General features: G+C 39.4%; 1 pseudogene; it reads right to left on the bottom strand.

Moving 5' to 3' along the window:
* Positions 1-3,298: 3,298 nt before the first annotated feature.
* On the bottom strand, positions 3,299-6,504 carry LOC127310861 (wall-associated receptor kinase 1-like; annotated as a pseudogene).
* Between the last annotated feature and the right edge of the window lie 1,394 nt (positions 6,505-7,898).

The raw sequence follows: 7,898 nt of genomic DNA, 5'->3' as shown, positions 1-7,898 counted from the left end.
GCATACGTTTGGACAAACATAGAACAATTACTCACAGTACAAATTTCCATAGAACCAAGGGTGACTACCTTGCTTCTCGCAAGAACAAATACGCAATGCTTGGAATATATCTAGCCATGGTTGTATATTAGTTACATGCATATCTAGCTCTTTAAGTCTGTAAAAAATACGTTATCTTGAAATATGTAGTATTTTATCTTTTCGAAAAAACGTTACTACCCCTAACCCAAATTAGTTGTCACAGGTTCAATAAGCTAAGACAGATTTTAGGCAACATTTTAGATTGGAGGGATTATTGATTGCTACTTTCTAGTCATGCTTGGGCCATGCATGTTTTACAGTTTGGAGGATGTTGCGACTTGGGAGGCTTCTTTCTGCTGGTTGGTTATACATACGCTGACTTATTTCTCCTTTAAATGTTTAGCCTAGTTGAAATAGTCATCATTTAGTTAACATGCAGAATATAGAATTTTTAGCATTACCGAACTGGTGTTAGACTTTCAATGATTATACAAAAATGCTGAGTAGTTGCGTATGAAGAGGAAATAATATATTTTGCCTTCCCTGATTAAGACAAAAGTTTGTTACCTGGACCCAGCAATATTTTTCAATAACTTCTTCTAGCTAGTGTTGATGCAGAAAGGTGCCATCCTCTTAAGTACTTATTGTAGACGAAAAAAGAGTAACCTCCCCGGCTCTGTTGCATTAAGCTTGAAACCAGCTCTTAATTACGTATGTTTGTCGTTCTTGCTACAAACTTTTATAATGACAATTCTTTCTTTCTTCCGCTGGCGCATGATAGGGTTTGTGAAGTTTGCTTTTGTTGTGACCGATGAGCCACTGTGGCCTTCCACTCTATAAGCTCACTTTGTTTGTTTATGGATACTTATTTGTTTGTAAGACCTGGACCCTTCAAGGTTCCTTATCTATCCCAACAAGAAGCTGTTAGGTTGAGAATGTCTGTTGTCAAAGTAATGCTATTTTGGCATCCTCGATCTTATATGTAGAAAAACCTCTCTTACTTTGTTTGTTTATGGATACTTATTACTTTGCAAGACATGGACCCTTCAAGGTTCCTTCTCTATCACAGCAACACGGTGTTACGTTGGCAATGTCTACTATAAGTTGTGCTATTTTTCCACCCTTTGTCTCCAGTTTAAAAAAACATTTACCTATATGTGATTGGTTCGCTCACATCTCTATCAAATCCCTGATTTTCCATGTATAAAAGTGAAATACTCTTTTAAATAAAATGAAGAAATTGGTTGTACTATACTAGGTCTTCAAGAAACAAAGAGGAAAATTTGTATTATTGTATATCTGACTTTCATCAGACATCTTTGTCCCATAAGGTTCACGGAATTAGAATTTTCCCCATCTACTGAGACTTCTGATAGACTGTTGAACAGGGAGGTTGATTTTTTAAAATGATTTTGCAATGTCTATAAATTTTACCATCAACTTGTCAAACAAGTCTTAGGTTCTTACTAATGTATATAGGCCTTGTCAGTCCCATAGGACAACCATGTTTATGGACTAGCTTTCTTATGTTGATATGCTTGAAAATATTGAATGGATAAATATGGGAGATTTAGTTTCATTATAAATCCAAGTGACAAAAAAATCCAGGTGGAAGCATTAATGATATGTTTAATTTGATGAAGCTATAAGAAATCTTGGGTTAGTTGAGCTTCTTATGAAAGAAAAACAAAAAACACGAGGAGCGACATGCAATAAGATACACTCTTGAAAAATAAGATTGTTTCTTCACTTCTTTATCTTATCCTGCAGCCACGGTGACATCTTTTAAGCCTACTTCTGACAGCATAAATCGAATTCATTGAACAGGTCCCCGAGTATGCAAGCCTCCACATAAACCTACCCGGTTCATCCGACAATTGCAGCATCATTAGTTGTCAGCATAAGTGCAACCAAGATGTCGAGTTTTTACCAGTTAAAGCCCATCTGAAACCAATATTTGATTGCACTTGTGAGAAAACATTTGCAACTGCTACATGTTTCCGATACAATGATGGATATTGTGCACCCTGTGATGTTTCACCCAACCAAATGTTCTCCCATAATCAAGTGTTGGATCTATGAACTTTGAAAAACTTTTGTCAAGAAAATCATCCTTGGCCCGCATAAGGTCTTTTCAAAAAGAACCAACCTGAGGTTGGGTGGTTAGGAGGGTGGTTGTACCCCCAGCCCACCAGAGTTCAAACCCCAGGTTTAACATCTATGTGTCTCATAAAGGCGGAATATTCTTCAGTGGGAGGCGACGTTCCCGTCGATAGCGAGGCGCGTGTGGTGACTTCGTCAATTTCAGGATCCAATCCGCTGGCTCAGTCTTCCGAAGGTGCTCATAGGGGTAGGGTGTGTGTGTGCGTTCATAGGGGTAGGGTGTGTATGCGCGTGTATGTGAGCGTATGCGTTTGTACTGTGTTTCTCAAAAAAAAGAAAAAAAAGAATCTGTAGGCTTTGCCTGCACTTGCGACAAAGTTTAATTCGGGAGATATTATTACGTGGCAGCTAACACATCCTCCTCATTAACTAGTTTAAATAGAATTTTTTAAGCAAACACTTATTTTTAATAGCAAGTAACTCAATACCTAGACCACCCCACTTGGTCTACATATTATATTCCACTTTATTAACATAAATTACCATTTATTCTCGTTACTTTGTTAGAAAAATCACGATCTGTAGAAATCTGTACCTTTTGGTTCCCCTTTTGATATTACATGAACGATGATATGAATGTACCTAAGCTTGTCAAAACAACATTGACTAGCATCTGCATCAAAATGACGAGAACACCCTTCTTTATTATATTGTTCAATGAAGCCTAACAAAATAAAACATCGACCAACCAAAAGCCACCATCTTGGATCAACAAAATTATAGAAACTCAATGCCACATACATCAAAAACAAAATATGACTTCAATTAACTTGTTCACACATTTGGTCAAACAAAAATAAATACTCACAATACAAATTTCCTTAGAACCAAGGGTAACTACCTTGCTTCTTGCAACAACAAATACAGTAAATGGTGGTACATTGATAGTTGTCTATCTTATTCGACATGGTATACATGGGAAATCTCAACTCAATTCGACTGACAAATCAACTGACCTTCGGCAAACCCCTCCCCCCAAACTCAAATACATTAAATACCGAGATTGCTCTGAACAGCTTCGTAAGCTTAATTATGAAGGGGTACGGATTGATCGCAGCCCTTGGTTTGGGGGAGCGGGGAGGGGCTATACCAAAGCAGAAAACCAATAATCAACTTACATCTTACGAGATCGGTTCAGAATGAGAAGGCGTTCTGCCACTTCTATCATTGACGGCCTTTGATCAACATCAAGGTTAAGACACTCAACCGCAATCTCTGTGAGATTATCAAGAACTACTAAATCTCCTATAGCAGCAATGTCTTTGTCAAAGAGATGAGTAGCTTTCTCCCCCTTTTTGTGAGCCTCAAGGAAACTGCTCACCAAGCTGTTGTTGTCAGAATAAGTGGCCTTCTTCCTGCTAATAAGCTCTAGGATGAGAACGCCAAAACTGTATACATCACTCTTTTCAGTCAGTAGGCCTGTTTGTAAGTACACTGGATCCATATAACTCCTGTCACCGATAATTGTTGCAGCATGTTCCTTGTCTCTTGCAATCAACCTTGATATGCCGAAGTCTGAGATCGTTGGAGCAAAGTTCTCATCCAATAGTATATTGGCCGGCTTCACATCACCATGCAAGATTTTTGTATGGGCTTGTGAATGCATATAAGCTAGACCATGTGCTGCTTCTGCTACAATCCTTAGACGCATGTCCAAGATAATAGGTTCCTTGTTCCCCTCTCCATGAAGAATGTCGTCCATGCTACCTCTTGAGATGAACTTGTATACTAGCATCGGGGTGTCCACTTCTAGGCAACAACCTATGAGCCTAACAATGTTCTTATGGATGACTTGAGACTGGATGATGACTTCATTTGCGAATTGCTCGCTTTCTAGCAAATTACCGGTGATTGGTTTCTTTACTGCAACTTCTACTTTATCAACAAAACCCTTGAAAACTTCACCAAAACCACCTTAACCAATTATATTGGTTCTCATCAAAATATGCTTGAGGTCCTCTTTTTTGTAAATCTTTATCATGTTTGCCTTCTCTAATGTTGGGCCACCATTCTTACGATAGAATTCTTTTGTCTTCCTCTGCTCTTTGCGAATAATGACAATGAATGATATAAATGCCATAACAAGAACACCAGCTACCGCACCTACATGGAGAATAGGCACCATTATTTTGTATAATTTTCCAATGTGTCCTATATATACCACTGTAAAAAGCATGAGTCATGGTTTGATCAAAGTAATAATTACAATTTTCTTTCATGATTTTGATTATATGATTTTTTTCTTGAGTGACTGTATAAGGATTTACTAAAATATATAACATGAAAATCATGCATATTGAAGGAATGCGGTGTCTAATAGAAAAACTAATCCAAGCAAAGTAGTGCTTACCAACAACTGCCTTTGCTATTGTGGGGAATCTCTCTGAGCATTGTCCAACCTGCTTGCTGTCCCCTTTAAATCCGGGTTTGCATGGACAGTCATAGCCGTTGAGCTTGTTCTGGCAGTTTCCACTGTAGCATGGATACACTTTAGGACTCTTCACTAGTGGAAAATGGTGCTTTTGCACCGGTTGGTAAGTGCCATATGCACCGGATGCCCAACCGGTGCAAAGCATCCGGTGCAAAAGCCCCCCCCCCCTTTTGCACCGGTTCAGTTGCGAACCGGTGCAAAAGGGGCACCACGTGGCGGCTGTCAGGCGCCCGAGCGAGAGGACCTTTAGCACCGGTTCGAACCGGTGCTAAAGGGTCTGCCGCGGCAGGAAAATGTCCCAAAACGCTGCCGCGGTAGAACCCCGCTACCGTAATTTTTTTTCAAATTATTTTTCAATACCTCTTTTTTTTCCTTTTTTCAGAATTTCTAATATTTTAGTTATTTCACTAGTTTAGTCTCTAACTACCCTTATCTCTAGTCTAATTACTTACTCGTGCTTAGACTTCCCACTCGGTCACCCATCCTCCCACTACTCTAGCACTAGCACGCTTAACTTCCAAGTTCCTTTCCATCCCGTATCCAAGTGCTTCGCGCGCATGTATGTGATAGTAATATCATATCAATCCTATTAACATATCGGTCGATGTCATATTTCTTTATTGTTCGAATTTCAAATAATTCTTTTAATAAACAAAAGTAATGATATAATAATAATCTTGAATAAATAAATAAACATTAACTTTATAATTTGTATTATTTTCAATTTTTTAAATTTTTTTGCCAAACCTAAAACCTGAAAATTTGAAAAACTTATAATTTGCAGAGTGTAATCTTTATGCAGGATGCAATTATTAATTTTAATTTTGAAAAATAAAAAAATATATAAAATCCTAAATTTCTAGAAAAAACTAAAATCTTCCTGCTTTCATATTTTCATTTGGAATTTTGAGAATCTAAAATCCTAAATAAATAAACGTTTTTTTTCGACGTCGTATGCAAAAGTTAATGCGGTTTTACCATTTTTCAAACTTTTTTGAAAAAAAAATTGAAATTCAAATTTGTTAATTTTCCCTAATAGTAGGTTGCGTAACATACAGGAATCTCAAAAGATTTTATTTTTTGAATTTTCTATCATTTTTTTTCTATTTTACAGTGTTAAAAAGGCGATCCACGGGGGGGGGGGGGGGGTGGGGGGGTGTGGAGGTGCGTGGGGAGCAGAAAAACCTTTTGCACCGGTTCGTATCGCGGCTGACGCCAACCCTTTTGCACCGGTTCGTAACACGAACCGGTGCTAAAGGTCCCGCACGAACCGGTGCTAATGCTCCCTGAACGTCCAGACCGCACGAACCGGTGCTAATGACCCCTTTAGCACCGGTTCGTGCCAAATCCAGTGCAAAAGCTCTTTGAAGGACAGGATAAAAACCCTTGTTTCTACTAGTGCTTGCACTCATCGATGTCTGTCAAGGTCAAAACGAAGCAAAAGTTAAGCATAGAAAAGCTCGACCGTGTAAATTAGTAGTCCACACATTAGCTTCCGAGCAATATATTGATCCTTTACCGTGGCATCCGTTAGGGACATATGGGTTGCCCTCGTAATGCTCGGCACACATGCAAATGTAGCCTTCTCCTCTGGTCGCGCTGGCACAGTAGCTGTTGCTGCTAGTGCACGCATAGTCTTTGGGTGGCTGCTGGCCTGCTGTCGGACACGTACCTTTCCTGATGGCGAACTCGATCACCAGGGGGACGCCCCTGGAGAGTTTTTTGGATAGCCCCTGATAGCCAACCAAGTCGGTCGTAGAGAAGTTGTACCATGAAGTCTCCACCATCATGCCATACGAGCACGGACAGATATCCTTGCCGTAATCGCGGTCGACTGGAGGCTTAAACACGAGCGTGAACTTGGTTTGCGGAACCGCGTCCGGGGGCATGGCGGCCTGGCAGCAGCCGCGCCCAGCGCACGACCCATTGGAGGCATATCGCACGATCCATTTAGAAAGACCGATAGTGAAAACTTATTACAGTCAAGGCTTTCCACATTGTTTCATTTGAATTTTATATCTACATAGGTAGCTTTGCTTACTTCATACTTGGCGTACATTTGGTTTCAAGTGAGACATGTTTGTTATAACTATTTTCGTTTCAGAAATTTAAGGCCAAGATTAGTGTCTTGTGAGAAAGCCGATGACTGGATTCTGGCATGGGCAATTTGTCATGGATGACTGATGTGTGCTTTGCAAAAGCCCGACAAAAAATGGCACACTCATTCCCATCTGGAGGCACAAAAATCACCAATTTTGCATTTTGAACTATTAGTCTATTCATTTTTTTCCAACAAGGCTACCATTCCTGGATTTAAATTCAAGGCTTTACACTTGAGGCTAGCATGCTTGGATTTAAATGCAAGGCTTTACCCGTATGACAACAATCACCACACATGAGCGGCAACACAAATGCGGCAACTCGAACGAAGAAGCAAGGTCTAATCGAGGAGGCTACGATTGGTGTGGCTTCACAAAGACGAAGAAATATGGGTAATGCGGGAAGGAAGAAGCTAGACCATTTGATTAGATCCAACGACTCATGGGATGTGACTGGGCTAAAAGAAAACCCAATGTGCATGGACAACCATAAAGGCCTAAAGTCCATTGTTGTGGTTAGGCGGCAGTTAAAAGCTAAGAATAACTACGTCAAGGAAAGTGCACACACATTAGTTTTGGTGGCTTCGCGTGTTGCTATCTGCCACGCGTTGGAACATGTGATTAAACATGAACGAAACATGTTTTGTCCATTGTCTCCAAAACTGGCCATATCACAGCAACAATCCCCACTGCAATAAGATTTCTAACTCTAGCAGAATAATTCTCAATTCATGCACTGATATCCTAAGATCTTTGGGGGAAATCCATCAAACTAGTTGCACATTTTACGCACCCCACATATTTAGCTAGCTTAGATTCAAGAACTAAATTATATAATTTGTAACTCATCACAGAAACAACACTCTATCTCTAACTTTCCTCCATCTCTTGAATGGATGAGCATCTTTAGTTAAGATACTTCTATTAGAGGCTAAACATAATTTTTTTTATTTTTAGCGGTATCTTAACCTACCACATGAAAATGTAAGTTTTTAAGTTTTGAGGGGCGAATACATTGATCTAGCACAAGAATCCACAGCTTTTGTCACCAGCCATTTACAAGCATTTATCTGTTAGCACTACAGTTCTACAAAAACAAATTCAACTTTTACTAGTTTACATCTATTTCTCCCCACATATTTCTCCTAATCACACCCTATAGTCTTATTAAAAACATCATAAAC

Source organism: Lolium perenne, chromosome 6, assembly GCF_019359855.2.
Source record: "Lolium perenne isolate Kyuss_39 chromosome 6, Kyuss_2.0, whole genome shotgun sequence".
NCBI classification, from domain to species: domain Eukaryota; kingdom Viridiplantae; phylum Streptophyta; class Magnoliopsida; order Poales; family Poaceae; genus Lolium; species Lolium perenne.
The sequence above is the reverse complement of the archived record's forward strand: the minus strand, read 5'-3'. Positions and strand labels throughout refer to the sequence as shown.